Source organism: Vespa mandarinia, chromosome 9, assembly GCF_050613455.1.
Source record: "Vespa mandarinia isolate Hongniang chromosome 9, ASM5061345v1, whole genome shotgun sequence".
Taxonomy (NCBI): domain Eukaryota; kingdom Metazoa; phylum Arthropoda; class Insecta; order Hymenoptera; family Vespidae; genus Vespa; species Vespa mandarinia.
In genome coordinates, this window is record NC_140818.1 from 5,156,293 (window position 1) to 5,173,319 (window position 17,027).

The following is a 17,027-nucleotide window of genomic DNA, read 5'->3' on the forward strand; positions in this document are numbered from 1 at the left end:
GCATAGAATTCACAAACAATGAACCTCACGCAGTATTAAAGATGAGAGAAAGAGAGAGAGAGAGAGAGAGAGAGAGCGAGAAAGAGAGAGAGAGAGAGAGAGAGAGAGCTCAAGATGGCAGAAACAATCTTAGTTATCTCGTTAAAGGGAAATTGCGCGAGGATCGAAGAGAAAAGAGAAATGAAAGGGGAAAGAAGGGATAGAAGGTAGGATGATAGGTAATTCGAAAACACGAAAGATTTATTAAGCGTCTTGCGAGAAGAGGATGGTACGGCCAAAATTCAGAGGCGTATCGCGGTTTATTCTCATGAATACGTAAACTATCTACCCAGTTTTCGTAGGTGCGAGACAATAACGAAGAATAATTGAAACGGCGATAGCTCGCGCTCTGATATCACCAGGCTCGCTTTTGAACGCACGAAGGTGTATCTCCAGATTGCTCGAAGCACGAGTTTCACGTATTCGCGTGTTTGCTGCGCTCACACATACTCACTTATACGTGAGAAGAGACACGTTTGGATTCACCGTATATCTCTGCGTGGTTATGCTTCCTAACGATTTTTCGATATTGGTAGGCGATGCGTTTTTATTTGTTCTCTACGATAGAAACGTCCGTTGCAGACAATCTGCACCGGATAACGCGTAACTGCCCTCAGGAAAATAGTCCGACGAATTTTATGCTCCCTCCACTTCGTACTCTTTCTATCTCTTTTTCTCTCTCTCACTCTCTTTCTCTCTCACTCTCTCTCTTTTTCTCTTGCCTTCGCGATACTGTTCGCCACGGCAAGCGAAAATTTATGAAAACGTTTATAGACTAGTCGTTCGTACGAGTGAGAGAGAGAGAAAGAGAGAGAGAGAGAGAGAGGGAGAGAGAGAAAGGGGGATAGAAAGAGAAGAGCAGGAAAAAATTCATGGCGACAGCGTAGAGCTTATGTTCTAATTCCACGAAATAGAGGAGTCGATACGTTCGAAGCACCTATGCGTCGCTCGCGGTAGTTCGACTATCGATTCATTTCTACTTCGTTCATATTTTGATATATACATATATCGAAAAGAATAACGTTTGATAAAGTATTTTTTGATAAAACCTCTTTTCAATCTCTGATAAATTTAGTAGGTATACTGAATCATTTAGCTTCTCTCTTTTTCTCTCTTTTTCTCTTTTTCTAAGATATTATTTTTCATAGGAACATTAATTTTATTTTTAACGATTGTAGTTGACAATCAATAAAATTACACCAACTATATAAAGTTACTTTAGGAAGAATTAAATTTGCTTTATTTTCGTCTAGAAACGATTTTCTCGATGGTTTATAAATCAGATAGACGTATACGAGCACAATCGTTTACGAAATCTCTCGAGAAAGCCGCGTGCCAAAAATCGTAGCACGTTGATGTAATTTGTTCGGTGCTTAGAACGATAAAAGAAAGGAAATACGCGTGCGCATACGCGAAAGGGAGCATTACGACGCGAAAAAGAAAATCCTTTACCCTTCGTCTTTTCCGTAACGGTAGGATCATGCGCCTTTACGACGTGTAAAACGTTTCAGGACTTTATTTGAGATCGTACCTCGAAAATATGCCCGTTATTCTTGCCATTTTAAAGGATACAGAATTTCGTCGCATCGCACGATTCGAACTTTCTTTTTTCTTTTTTTGTATTTTCCTTTTTTTTTTTTCTTTCTTTCTTTCTCTCTTTTTTTCTCCAAAATGTAAAAGAAGAAACAAAATTATCAGAGTAAATCAGAGAGAAAGAGAGAGAGAGAGAGAGAGAGAGAATACTAATTGGTGAAAATAGTGAAATAAAATTACTATATACCTATATTGTATATAAAATAATACAAATAAATAAGGGAATGAAAATAAAATAAAATAGGCAAATAAAGGATGAGAAAAGAAAGAAAAGTAAAGGGAAAAGAAAAAAAATATAGGCGTCGAGTTTTATGTTTATTACCGTCTACGCGAGTGTGTAAGGGAAAGAGAGAGAGGGAGAAAGAGGCACGTCTTGTGGTATTCCGTAACGAAATACGGTGGTGGTAAAACGTCGTGAAGATACGCGATCGCGTATACGCAGTATTGCTTTTTACGAGCTTAGAATCATTCTAGCACGATATATGAGTCGCGTTTACATCCTCCTTTCGCGCGTAACTCGCCGGTAGCCGTTTGGTGCGTTTCGTCGCGAGCATTTTCGTACCGACTGATATACGACTTTGAATTTTGAAAAGCGTACTCAAGCTGAGAACGTCGCTTCGTGAATTGAAAATGATCGATAGCACCGTTCGATTTTGTTACAAAACGAATTTCGTGACAGGAATAGAAAATATAACGAACTTTCATGAGGAATATAAAGAATATGATATATAAATTGTATTAATCAATTAAAACAATAACGATCTAAATACTTTGTCACAAGTGAAAATTATTTTTAAATAAAACTTACAAGCAATTCAATTACTATTTGATATTTTAAATGTATATTATCCATTTGATATTCTATATGTATATTGATATTCTAAATGTATATTAACCCACATCATTCTATCCTAATTTGAGAAATATATAAACAAGTTTATACATATTCTATTTACATTTCGAAGAGAATAGAAACGATTTGAAGTGGCACTAAACAAGTAAAATGTAAATACGTAAACGTCGTTGAAGAATACGTTATTGCGAGTAACATTATACCATTATAGTACAATTTCATGATAATACGGCAGTTTCAATCTCTCTCCGTAGCTAGAGAAGTTGAGAGGAACAAAGGTCTTTCAATTACGTTTATCGAACCGCAAAGGATCGAGACGATGCAACCTAATATCGTAGAGTAAAGTGCGTCTTTTATCACAAGACGATTCTATCGAGCAACAACATTGGTCCCCTTCCTTTCGAATTGTTACGTTTTCGTCGATTTCAAGGACTTTTATTCAGAATTCTTTTCAGAGGCATTTCGAATAATCTTCGGATCTCGTAAAATAAACGGAGACAAGGAAAGAGAGAGAAAGAACCGAGAAAGAGAAAGAGAGAGGGAGAGAGAGAGAGAGGGAGAGAGAGAGAGCGAGAGAGAGGATCTCGCGTAAACGAGTACGCGGCAAGACTTCGATGCTCATTATTCCATTGGTTACGATCCTGTCTGAGAGAATAAACGATCGTTCGACTACGATCGCCAGGCATGGTAATGCCATGAGCAGCGTAACGTATCTCAACGAAATAGAAAGTATAAGTCATGTAAGACGATTTTTATTCGGCCTCTTGACATATAGCGTACAAAGTGCGCTACGTCTCGATATACAATTTTGCGTTTACAAGTGACTTAAGATTTAACCACGTCAAACTCCGATACTTTGCTTTCGTATCGACGTAACGAAATTGTAAATTTAATTTCTTTTTGTTTTTTTTTTGTTTTTTTTCCCTCTCCTCCTTTCATTTTCATCCTTTTTAAAGTGGACGTTTAACAAACGATTCGATCGATATATATATATATATAAGAATTTTTGTTTAATCTTCTTTGATATCGACACAGAGTTTATTAGCTTATAAAATGAAAGTTCTCGATTTTGCAATCGATCGCCGCGAGCTTATGCTATGTCCGATTACGAATCTTTCGATCGTTTCATAAAAGAATATTTTTTCTCATCTTTTCTAGTTATTTTTAATGTAAAAAAAGAAAGAAAAAAAAAAAAAGCATAGAGCTTTCGTAGGTATCTATCTCGTAATTGTCCATTGTTCTTCTACCTCGTTCTTTAATTCTCAATTAATAACAAGCCGCTAACGAAATTTACACACACGTTCAGACACGTAATCCCGAAGTATGACGTGAAATAAATTGTTTCGTATTTAAATTATCAGCAGATTTTTGTTCGGACGTGCACTCGCCTGACAGCCGGTGCATCGTGCATACAGAAAACCGAATATTAATTAAATAATAATTCCGAACGAGGAGGAGGTATGCGCGTCCTGGTTTAATATTTTCTCCCTCTCTTTCTCTCCCTCTCTTTCTCTTTCTCTTTCTCTTTCTCTTCGCGAAACGCGTGCTAATCAATTTCGCTATTGTAGACTCGTGCGATTATTCCATGTACAACCAAGTTTCACTCGCTATTAACGACGCTACGAATTTAATATAAGCGGCGATTCGTAACATTGATAGATCAAATTATACGTGTTAAACTTAACTCGATTCGACGAGGTCTCGTAGAACGCGCAATAGATTTTGCCATTTTCCTATTCCATTTGGTTTCATTTTCCTTTTCCACGACACGAATATTCCCATAAGAATGGTCTCCGTGGAAGATAAAAGAAAATTACTAGTATCTTCCACCAAAGGTTCCCTGTATCTTTCACAGTTCTTTTTCTTTCCTTTTTTTTTCTTTTTTATTTAATATCCTAAGTTACATTCATATCACATATGATACATGTAAAAAATATTTGACTTACGAATTCTGCTTATAATTAATTATGACTCATATATAAAAGGTACGATATTATATCATGTTTTTTTTTTTATTTTCTTTTTTTTTTTATCTTAGAATAGAATCTAATAATCCTACTCGTAATCATCCGACTGATAATCAGAATTATCGACGAAATTAAAAATACATAAGTAGAATAAGCAAAGCAGAAGTAAGCACGTTCGGAAAGTATAATTATATGGTGTCAGGAAAATAGCGATCTTTCCGACATCCTATCGTTAGAGACGTTAACTAACGATTATGTCGAAAGACAGTGATATCAGACTAAATACAACGTCAGCGTGATTCACATTGGAGAAGGAGTCATAACGAGGATTTTGAGATCGAGGTCGCCTTAAATCAGAAACCCTTCGGACAAATCGGATCGTCGTCGTTCTTACTCGTCGTCACTATTTTCCCCCTTTCCTCCCTATCTCTCTCTCCCTCTTTCACTGTGTGTGTGTGTGTATGTTTGTATGTGTATGTCTGTGTGTGTGTGTATGTGTGTCTTCCTTCTTCTTCTTCTCGTGGTCGTCCTTGGCTCAGATTCCACCCTACATTTATGCGAGAGGGACGATGAGTTCTGACATTAATAGCCTCGCCACTGGATAAGCCGTTTTTGAAATGACGTTCGAAGGGAATAATACATGGAGGGTCACCTCTCGACCGCTCCTCTCTCTCTCTCTCACACACACACACACACACACTTTCTTTTTCTCTTTCTTTCTCTCTCTCTCTCTCTCTCTCTCTCTCTTGTCCCTTTTCCGTACGAGCCGTTTGAAGTCCTTTCCTTTTCGGGCAAAGCGAAGGACCCTTCAACGAGACTTCCACCCTCCCGGAATCTCTTTCTGTCGTGTACGAGCTCACACTTTGCCGACTTACCGTATATGGATTTAGTTTCGTTCTCATCTCTGTCTTTGTAGTTGGTCCTGTAAGAGCACGCGTTTTCACGTGTCCGTTCGTTCTCGTTCGCGACAACCCTTCTTCTTCCCTCCTCTTCTTTTTATGTCCTCAACATTCGTCTCTCTTTTTTAACTTCTCAACGTCGCTCCACCATCGTTCATGTCCGTTGCCAGTCTTTTTCTTCGCCTTTCATCTCGTTGACTCTACCATCCGCTCTCGTCCATCCGCCTCCGTTAATTGCCTCAATTAAATCTTTGTTACGAGCAATTTGAAGCAGTCCCTTTTTCGGTAGTAACAACGCTTTGCCGATAGGACTCGTCACAAAGATTGTTCGTTCTACTGGAGAAAAGAGTATATCCCTTCCTTTAATCGATTGTTAAACGAATGTCATCAAGTGTATAAACTTTCTCGAAAATATCAATTATCGTACGTAGTCACGTATCTTGGAATATAACGGCGACGATTCGCAATTTGTTTATTTTAAATGGGCAATTAATTGAAATTATTTAAATATAATATTTAATGAATTTTTCTGTGAGATTCTGAGACAACGTTAAAAGCATTAAGAAGATGAAACAGGTTAGAGATGAAAAAAAAAAGAAAAATAAAAAAAAAAAATAAAAATGAAAGTTAATTATGTAAATAATAGTTTCGATTATTTCAATCATAGAAGAGTTATGTCTTGTTAGATTGGATTTTCTTATGAGATTAAGGTAAAAATAAAAAAAGGAAAAGAAAAGGAAACAGTATAGTGACTGATAATAGTAAGTCGTAGTCGGCATGCGCACGTTGTTACCCAGTGAAACGAGATTAATTGTGAATAATGGTCGGCGCAAGATTTGTCGGTGATTTATGATTGGTCCTAACCAAGGTGGATTTTCAGTCGGTAGCGCAGGTGCGACCTATGCTCTGATAATATTTTCGAATATTTCGAAACGCTATTTTGATCGACAACGTGTCTGTCGTCCCGTTATTTTCCGAGCTAGTACTTGTCGCTGCTATGTGACCACACACTGTTCCATATCTTCTCGATAATTATTAATTATGATAAACGCTCTAGCGTCAGCGAATGCACGCGATAGAACATATGAGAGATAAAGAGATAAAGAGATAGATAGATAGAGAGAGAGAGAGAGAGAGAGAGAGAGAGATAGACAGAGAGAGAGAGAGAGAGAGAGAGGGACGCGTCCATCGTTTCGATTTCTCATCGTGAAATCCCCGAAGCGCTGTCCGTCAGAACGAACGACGTGGTCAACGGCGTAAACTAATCGTTCGTGGGTCATACTCATTCACATATCTACTCGAAGTATACGTGTGATTCGTTTGCTCGCACGCATGCGCAAACTAATGCCGCAAGTGGCACAATGCTACGTGAAAATTGATTTTGCTTTCGACCGAGCGAACGACATTTACCATCCTCTTCTTTTTTCCTTTTCTCCCTTTACTTTCTTATCATCGAACATGTTTTCTCGACGTTAACCGTGCCTGATCTTTCGTCGCTTGTTCGTACAATTTAATGTTATATTTTAAAAAAGGAAAAAGAAATAATTGTCAAGTTAAAATAATTTCACTGTTATGTATATTATTATATATAGATATATATATATATTTCTTTGAATGTCATTTTTTTTCCTAATATTTTCTTAACAATAATTTATAATTCACTCTCAGATTCTAATAGTCACAGTTTTATCTTTACGTTATTTAAAATATTCCCTCCTTATATCGTATTGAAAAATAATTTTATTATTTTTTCGCTTATCTTTTTCTTATATTTACAATTGATTGATACGATAAGAATATGTATCATTATAACAAAATAAATTTCTTTGTTAATACATTAGAAATGTCGATAATCGAATGCTATATCCTTTAAAAATAATTAAATTGAAAATTCTTTAACATTAAGTACAATATGATAATTACCATAGGCCATATTGAAATTAAGAATACTAAACAATTACAATTATAATATATACAACAAATATCGCTTATAATCGATCGTGTTTGTGAAATCGATTTTATTTTAATTTCCATACTACGTTTTGAACTTCAAACATCGCGCGTTTCTCGAATATCGTATTGAATTTCCCAACAATGCCGAAACGACCGCGATAGCTATTTTACGCTCGTATATTTACAGATATATATGTGTACACGCATACACAGACATATATATGTATATAAATATATATATATATATATATATATATATATATATATACATAGACGTCGTAGCGAGTGAGGAACGAAATATTCGCTTGTATTTTCATCGTCGTCGACCTCGATTTCCTTTGCCGATGGAAAAGCGAAGCGCGGAGGCACGGTTGTTATTTTACGTGCGGCGATCGTCCGACGCCGATAGCGGAAGGAGGACTGGCGTTGCCCGTCGTCCATCTTTTAGCTTTATTACTCTTCGGACATCGGCCGATCGTTATCGCACGTATGGTGATAAACCGAAAGTATTTGTTCGGTAAATCGTTCGCGGACCGTCTCCTATACTTTGACCATAAATATAACCAAGCTTCTCTCTCCGTTCTTGGCTTTATTTGACGACGAACATTCAAGATTATAGTGACAAGAGTTAAAGAGAAGGAGAGAGAGAAAGAGAGAGAGAGAGAGGGGGGAAGAGCAAAAAGTTTATAATCGCATATAAAAAGCACATATTTCTATCATTTATTTGTCTAAAAATGAATAATCTAATTTATTTAGATCAGATATATTTTTAAAATATATATCTGGATATCTGGAAAAACATATCTGCTTATTATTGATTCTTCAAATATAATTTTAAGAATTTTTATACTAATTCTCTTAAATTACATTTGTTAAAAACCACGTTAATTTATTATTCACTTGATGAATCAAATTCTGAGAATGCGTGTAAAGTATTAAAAAAGCACTTGTTTTTCAGTGGTTTGCCAAATCAAGTTCTCAGAATTCAAGTCGGTGAGCATTAACCACCTGTGGTCTCTAACGAAAAAGTTCACGCTTTTTTGGTATCCCCCAACGAGGCCATCTGTAAAGTTTTTTCTTGAGTGTTTATATTTGTATTTGACGTGCGAGAAAATCGATAAAAAAAAAAAAAAATAAATACTTAACGTGTTGTCTTGTTTTTACAAGTTACAAGACATACAGAGGATCAGGATTTTATAATGATCGTAGAAGTTGAGAAGAGCTTAACCCGTTACCTGATAATATTGAAACAATCATTTATGCACAATCTCATTTCACCTGAGAATAACGTCACTGATAATTTAACAGCATGTTAAAATGAAATTTTATGAGATCGATACCGATAGAAAATCATTTTCCCGTTCATTATAATGTTAAATAAAATTTTGTCCATTTTCTGTTTTTTCTTTTTTTTTCTTTTTTTTTTTTTTTCTTTTTAGATCGATAAAAATATAATAATTGATTAATTCACCGGTTTATAGAACGTACCTTGTATCATGCATCTTGCATTTTCCATCGTGGTAGAAAACGCGTTAGGAAGCATTTCGTGTCGCGTGCTCGACAAAAATAACTCTTCGTGGTGGCTTCGTTGTTGGCTTGGAAAAGCTAGGCTATCTTGATACTCGAGATTGTCTTTTTTACGAGGTCCGTAAGACTTCGTTAGTGTTCGAAAGCACGAGAACTTTTTTTTTTTCTATTCTAAATTTAAGGATTTCATCAATCTTATTTATGCACAAACTAATCGACTTGTTAGATTATTCGTACTTTTTATTAGAAAAAGAAACAAGAAAAAGAAAAAGAAAAAAGAGAAAAAGAAAAAGAAAAAGAAGAAAGAAACGTATGAATATGTTTTCATCGTTTGAAAGAGCTTACAAGTGCTGGATATCAAACGAGAAACGATCGTTGATCGTTTCTCGTTTTCTACGAAAGGGACGCGCGTGCTGAGAATCGAAAGGGGAAACGGGCCTGACTTTCTCGAGAGACACGTTAAATTTCTTTCACCGTCTCTCTGTTTTTCCCTTTCTCTCTCTCCCTCTCCCTCTCTCTCCCTCTCCCTCTCCCTCTCTCTCTCTCTCTTTCTCCTTTTAACAGTTTCCTTCCGCACATCCTCTTTCTCTTTCTCTTCTCCTCGGCAAGGCAATCTGCCACATTTTCCGGCTATCGATTCTTCACGTTTTTGCAAATTAGCTAGACTGCGGTAGCTCCCGGGAAAGCATGCTAATTTTTTTTCCTACGGTGAGCTGCCCTTGAATTCCAGCCACGTATTCGGCCGCGGTTGCGCCACGCTAACGAATTGAAAACTGGTAATTAAAGTTACCGTAAGTCCTGATCGTGCCGCTTCGACTTCCCAATCAACAAAGAAGAAGAAGACGACGACGACGGTCTTCTCCTTCCGTACCTTCGATTATCGATACCCTTCTCTTTCTTTTCTTTTCTTTTCTTTTTTTTCTTTTGTATTTCTCTTTCGGAATGTTCAACCCATGCGTATGTATGATTTTATTACCTGTACTCCGTGGTACGTGAACCTTTCTTAAAGCTAACGAACAGATGAATTATGTAAAAATATTTATTTTCCTTACAGTTAACTTGTTATCTCAAAAACAAAAAAAAAAAAGAATAAAAAAAAAAGGAAAAGAAATAAGAAAAAACGAATCATTCATCAGAAAGATTTAATTTCTCTCGCGATAAAAGAATAAATAATTAATTTATTTTTTATTATCACTAAGAAAGCATTCCATGATTCATTAATCTATACGTGACCTGGTTAACAAATGAAACAACATATATTATATTTTTTATTTACAGAGTTTATAATATATAATGTGCTTTCTCTCCTTCTTTCTCTCTTTCTCTCTCTCTCTCTCTCTTTCTCTCTCTCTCTCTCTCGCTCTCTTTCACACACTAGCGTAACTTTTCCTTTTGACTTCTCGACAGGAGAATTTCGTTAGGATTTCACTACTACGTCCTTGATTATATTTTATCCATGGGTTTTAGCTCTCTTGGAACCTTGAAATATAATACTTGGACTATAGTTGCGCCCGACACGGCGCCAAGGATCTGTAAGAAACTTATAATTAGCAAAGGTACCTCGAGGTGCGTTACTACCAGACGCGTATTATCAACGTACGATTTCTCCTAGCCTATCTCATAGGTCGACCAAGCCTCTCTATAAGGGATCATTAAGTTTCTTTCCTTTTTTCAAGGATACGTACCTTACGTACGAAGCGTATAAAATTCGTGCCAGCACGTACCTTCGTGGTATTTTGATCGAACTTAAGAATCTAAGCGCCGACAGTTCCTCTAATCGATAATAGACGAGAATGATAAGTCGTTGAGAGGACTCCTTCAATTAAATTAACGAAAATGATCTTTCAATTTACGTGAATAAAATTGAAAGAAAATTTAATTTTAATTATACGAACATATAAGAATTTTATATATTAATTTTAAAGTGTAAGTGAAAAATTTGAAAATAAATATTCGGATAAAGGTCGGGGGGGGATAAAAAAAAGGGTCAGGAGGTAACAATAATCTCGAATTAATCGGCAAAGGATAAGAAGGAATGTTAATTGATAACCTTAATTATAGCGCCCTTACGAACTTACGATGGAGGGTGTGCCACTTGCCAGGTTACACGAAGTTATGTTGCTCGTTGAAAAGCGTGCTTAAAGTTCTTGGAGTATACTGAAAGGAGTGCTTAACCGCTAGTTCAACGAGCGAATCTGAGATGCGAAGGAAGAGGAAACTGAAAGAGCTAAAAGGAGACAGGTAGATATCAAGAAAGAGAGAGAGAGAGAGAAAGAGAGAGAGAGAGAGAGAGAGAGAACGAGATAGATAAAGAGTGAAAAGGAAGGAAAGAATAAAAAGAAGGGAAAGGAAAAGCTAAGTCGACGAGTCAAAGAAAAAGATTCTTTCTTATCCACTCTCTTTCCAACTTTGTTGAAGATTTTAAAGGGTCACGTATTCGGTCGAAAGTTCGTCCCCCTTAAGTTTAATTGTTACTTAGTTTTAATTGCTACGAGTTGCATTATGCATAAGTAGTCTATAGTTCTTCTCCCTTTGACGGGCTCCCTCCAAAGAACGATCGTGCATCTTCTCGCGATCCCGCGAGTTGTGCGAGCGCGCGTGGATTAAATTGAATTAATTTTGTTCTCTCTCTCTTTCTCTTTCTCTCTCTCACTCACTCACTTTTCCTCTTTCTCTCTACTCTTACCAGTATGAGAAAAAGAAAAGGGAGAAAGAGAGAAAGAGAGAATGGCTTGTAGTAAGAGGGACGTGTAATTAATTACAGGCTCGCAAGACGTTCGATAAATGAATCCTTTCGAATTGAAGATACTCGCGTGCAAACATTTTATTGTTATCGCCCGTATTCGATCGTGACGGATCGAGGAATGGGAAAGAGAAGAAAACTTTTTGAGGGATTAAAAGCGAGTGCTCAAGAGATCCCTCGAAAAAAATCGTTACGCTCGAAGTGGTCGATGTTGTACGTGAAGATCTCCTGCTGTTTCTCACCGAAAGAAGGAAAGAAAAGGAAAGAAAATATACGTGGATACATATATACATAACTATATATATATATGTACAATGTACATATATATGTTGACTATGAGTTCGTTCGTTCGTTCGTTCGTTCGTTCGTTCGTGGGATGAAAGGTAGAAGGAGAAGGAGGAACAAACCCGAGCGAGAATGCGAATTTGTACTTCCATGCTGGTCCTATCTGCTTATCGATAGATTTGAAAGTCATGGCGCCGTGGTCATTTGAATTTCAGATGTGAGATCGGGAGCAATATGACAACCTTAGTCGCGTGGTTTACGTTCTAGGCTTACCGTGTTCGTAAGCTACAAGCTCAGACCTACTAACGCTAAAAGACTAAAAGAAAAAAGAAAAGAAGAAAAAGAAAGAAAAAGAAAAAAAGAGAGAAAGAGAGAGAGAAAGAGAGAGAGAGGAAGAAAAAAAGACGTGAATTAAAGTAGAGGCTGTCCATAGATTAATACACTTTTTGTCATTTTCCAGGAATAGAAAAAAAACTTGAAAAAGAAGGCTCGTGTGTATATTGTTAACATTGATTCGTATAATGACTCTGTATAATGACTATGAATGATTCGTATAATGATTGAAAGTTCGTTGATGTTCTTTGATGAAATCAAATATGGTTCGATTAAGGTAGAGCAAAAAAGAATACGAGAAAGAGTGTGTGTGAGAGAGAGAGGGAGAGAGAGAGAGAGAGAGAGAGAGAGAGAGAGAGAGAGCAAAAGAGAGAAAGAATAACGAGTAAGGAAAGAATGATCGAGGAGGTAAGAGCATGCACAAAAGGAGGATTTTGCATGTCTGATTACTTACGGTAAAAGGTCTTTGTGACTCGGATGAAATTCTTTCGACGAAAAACCATTCAACTTCATAGAATAGTTCTATCCGACCGATCGAAGGCTCGTTCTCAGCTTCAATCGTTTCTTTTACCTATCACCTTCACCAAAAGCTTTTTACTACACAAATACTTTTTAACCTAGCAATGGGTTCATTGTGATCATTCCACTTTTTGATCTACTTTTTATCTTCTTTTTCCAGTTTACCGATAGTCGATTAGGTATACATATTTCGAGATGTTAAAATAGATCATTTTAACGTTTCATGCATTTAACCGTCTGTCTATGGTATATAAATATATCTTGGTATATATAAATTTTATATATTAGATCGACTCGTATGAAAGTATAATAATATAAATTAATTTTTGATGGATATCGAAATATAAACGATAATGATTGCTCGTTGTTTTGTTATTAGATCAATATTATTATAGTTTCTTCGTTTCGTTCTATGAAAAATGAAAAGGAAAAAAAAAAAATAAAAAAAAAAAAATTAATCATACTTTTCGAAGCGACAAATTTAGTATACGTTAAACAAGGAAGAAAAGTTAAAGAACCGTAAGAAAGTATAGATAATGTGTTTTTTCACTTTGCCTATATCGAGTAATACGAATAACGCCGTGCCGTCGTAATGTCGGTACCGCAAAAGGTTGTGCGCGGTAGTCTTTCTTTTGTTAAACTTCGCTCGAAGGAAAGGAGAAGGGTGAGAAGAGGTAGAACGAGAAAAAGGCGTCAGCCGTGAGAGGGCACATCAGTGGGAGCCATGAAATAATAATGGTATATATAAAGTGTAATTTAGCTAAACGTATGCAGCGTTGTATTGAAGCTCCAATGCGATGCCAGGGCCGTGCCTAGCCGTACAACTTATACTTCGTATATTACTCTCCCACCCCCTACCCCATCCCCCTTTTCTCCTATTACCACTTGAATAAGAATTCTTCGATAAATCGAAATTTTCTATCCTTCCGATTCTTCTTCTACATTTTTCTTTTCTTTTTTTTTTTTTTCTACATCTTTCCTTTTTTTTCTCTCCACTTAATTGAGGAGAGAGAGAGAGAGAAAGATCGAAGTAATAAAATAATGAATAGTTTTATACTATAGTTGGATAGATATTTTTATTTATCGTAATACATTATTGATTTCGCAAGTAATAAAATTATTTCGTAAGTAATAAAATTGCACAATCTATGGAATTTATTTAATCGTAGATATTTATGATAATTTTAACGAACAATGGATATCTCATAGGTGATATAACTTTCAAGGAGATTAGTCTTATATTAGTGTTCGCGAATGTAATTGACCGATCGCGCTCGATCCTTCCGAAGGAAAACATAAAGTATCCTTTCACGACTCGAATATCCGCATGGTTCTTAGTCGAAGGCCACACTGGAATATCCATACAGAGGCAAAATGTATCCCGAAGACAATAGCCTTGTGGATATAATGCGATCGTAAATCTTATTATCTTCGAGAATGCAATTTGTCGCTTGTTTTAATCATAACCAAGGACGACGCGATCTTTGATTCTAAAAAGAATATGATCGTTCACGAGATAATATATTTATCATATATTATAACGTTAAAACATAATAGAAAATTATTATTATCATTTTTATATTGTACAAAATTAATGAATGTTTTCTATTGTTTATCAGACATTATAAAAGAAAAAAAAAGAAAAGAAAAGAAAGAAAGAAAGAAAGAAAGAAAAAAAAAGAAAATAAAAAAGAAAACGAAAACAACAACAAAAAAAGGTACAAAAGAAAAACAAAAGAAAACATTATCGAGGGAAGAAACGAAATGAAATGAATGGAGGAGATCATGAATGGAGGTGAATAATTTCATTGAATCGATCGAAGGAAAGATAATATAAAGAGCTATAGGATGAATCAGCGAGTAAGCATCGAGTTGTGATTAGGATGAATGAGAAAATTCGGTGGTGCCCCTCGTATAGTGACATTTTTGAAATTCTACAGGCCCATCCCTGAGTTATGCCACGAGATGGATAGCTCGGGGCCCGCGGTGAGTAAATTACAAGGTAAGACGGAACGCCGACTCCCTCCTTGCTTCTCCAGTCGGTCTCTTACCTTTTCCCTTCCTCTAAAAGTCTCTCACTCTCCCTCGTCGTTCCTCCCCCTTACTTCTTCGTTCTTCTTTGCTCCTCCCCTACAGCACCTACTATACCTCCATCGACTTCTCTCGATCGTAGTGGGCCCCTTTCGGCCTGAACATCCCACGAGCGTCCAACACTTTCGGCTATGATACACCTTTGACGTGGCTACCGTACTGCGAGATCTCTTCTCTTCTCTCCTTCCTTTTACGTCTCCCTTCGTCCCTCAGCATCCTAATAAACCTTTCTTTACTTCCTTTCTACCTCAACGTTCCTCTATCCTTCCTCTTACTTCTTCCTCCCTTTCGATTCCTTACTTCTTTTATTCTCTATCGATATCTTCTTTCCTTGCTTTTGTTCTTCTTCCCTTTTTCTTTTTCTTTTTCTTTTTTCCTTCTGTCGTCGTCGAAACCTTAACCAGTCGCTGCTATTTCTGCCGAACCTTTTTTGGTTGCCCACGCAACAACGCCTTCAAGTACCACCACCAAGAGATTCTTTTAACTCGCAAATATTTCTTCAACAAACAAAAGAAATGTTAACTTTAGAAAATCGATACCTTTCGATTAGGTGGATCTTCGTGGATTGTTCGAATAAGTGAAAATTACTTATTATAATTGATTTTCATTGTACCTTTCGCGAAAGAGTAAATAGGAAAGTTAATGGAACTCCGTATTATATAGGTATCGGATTTTGATGAACCTTCAATGGCCGACGATAATGATATTTTAGTCACCCAGCCGAAAAAGGTTTAATGGTTCCATACATGTTCAACGTTCGAGGAAAATAACATTTTATAACGGTTAATGGTATTTCACGTAATACCGACGAATACAATGCCACAACGATACTCATATATTCTGAATTTAAAGCAGCAATTTTTAATGCACTCCTATAGCGAATTGCCCCTTAAATTGAATTTCCTTTTCGTTATCGCTAGCGGGGAAGTACGCGAATCAGGATTTCATAATATATGCCGCTTGCTTTTTCTACTATCCTTCATTGATTTTATTAATGTGAATGAAAATGAAAGATATCCATTATTACCGACTTAATTCGTATACGTCAATCGGATATTTTTGAAAGGGACGAAAGAATTGCGATAATAGACGAATGATTTCGATTTGTTATCGACAACATATGGGAACGTAAATGCTAACATCAAATTTGTGTGACATATGCGTAGAAAATCGTACATTTGGGGAAAGATCGTAGGGGAAAAATGTAATACACATTTATACCGTGACCATTTCAATAAAGCATTATGCGTTTTGTTAAGGCGACAAGAGATATCTTCATAACCCATATTCTAGAAATCTATTTTGTGACTCACTAAACGATTCGTTACGTACAATATTGAAATAAGAGGAACAAAATTGAAAATAATTTTTAATTAAACACATTATTTTCATATTCGTGTATTTGCTTATATAAAAAGAAAAAAGAAAATAAATAAATAAATATGATCTCATGATCTCATTCGTTAATGCTGTTCTTTTTTCTCATTATTACGGTGAGAGATTCACGATGAAAGGAATAAAAAAAAAAAAAAAAAATAAACAAAAAAAATAAAAACAAAACGTGCCATCGAGGCTCCGTTCCGCTTGTCCCTCACGATTGCGAGGAAATTGTCTACCATTTTTGATAAGGTCGCTCAAACCTGTTCCTTTAAGAATTTCAGCATGTTTATCAAGTGGAAGAAGGATCGATATATAGCTTTTTTATTTCGCACAACTTAAAATATTCGTATAATGAACAAAAATATCCTCATGCGTGAAGTATATATTTTCTTTCTTTTTCCTTTCTTTTCTTTTTTTGTTTTTTGTTCTCCTTTCTCTGTAACATGTTACAATACAACATCCGTAATTTCGTAAAACAATCAAAATTTTTTCTCTTCTAATTTCTAATTTCACAAAAACTTATATACTTATATGAAAAACATTGAAAGAAATAGTAAATAAAGAGAGAAATGATTTTGTTTTATTATATATAAAAGAAATCACAAAGAATACTTCAATAACTAAGAAAATAAAACTTTTAAAGTAAGAACGCAAAAAGTATAAATTATTTAATTGATTAATTTTTCTCAAATTATTTCTTAAGAAATGTTAGCTTGGTCTTTTATATATAATAATAATAATAATAATAATAATAATAATAATAATAATAATAATAATATGTATAGTATATATCAGAAGGGACAAAGGATTGCAAGAGGGATCTCGTGCAAAAGTCGCACGTGCCA

The 17,027-nt window shown here is 35.7% G+C and overlaps 1 long non-coding RNA gene across 21 annotated transcripts in view; it reads left to right on the top strand.

Moving 5' to 3' along the window:
* LOC146872768 (uncharacterized) overlaps nt 1–17,027 on the top strand; it is a 248,702-nt gene that overhangs the window by 106,420 nt on the left and 125,255 nt on the right. The window contains exons 6-7 of one of the 21 annotated variants that reach the window (XR_014982561.1): nt 10,893–11,072; nt 11,596–12,142. The exons of the other annotated variants lie outside the window; for them this stretch is intronic. This is a non-coding gene — a long non-coding RNA (uncharacterized LOC146872768). Of the gene's footprint in view, nt 1–10,892; nt 11,073–11,595; nt 12,143–17,027 lie in introns of those variants that run through there. 21 annotated transcript variants of the gene reach the window in all.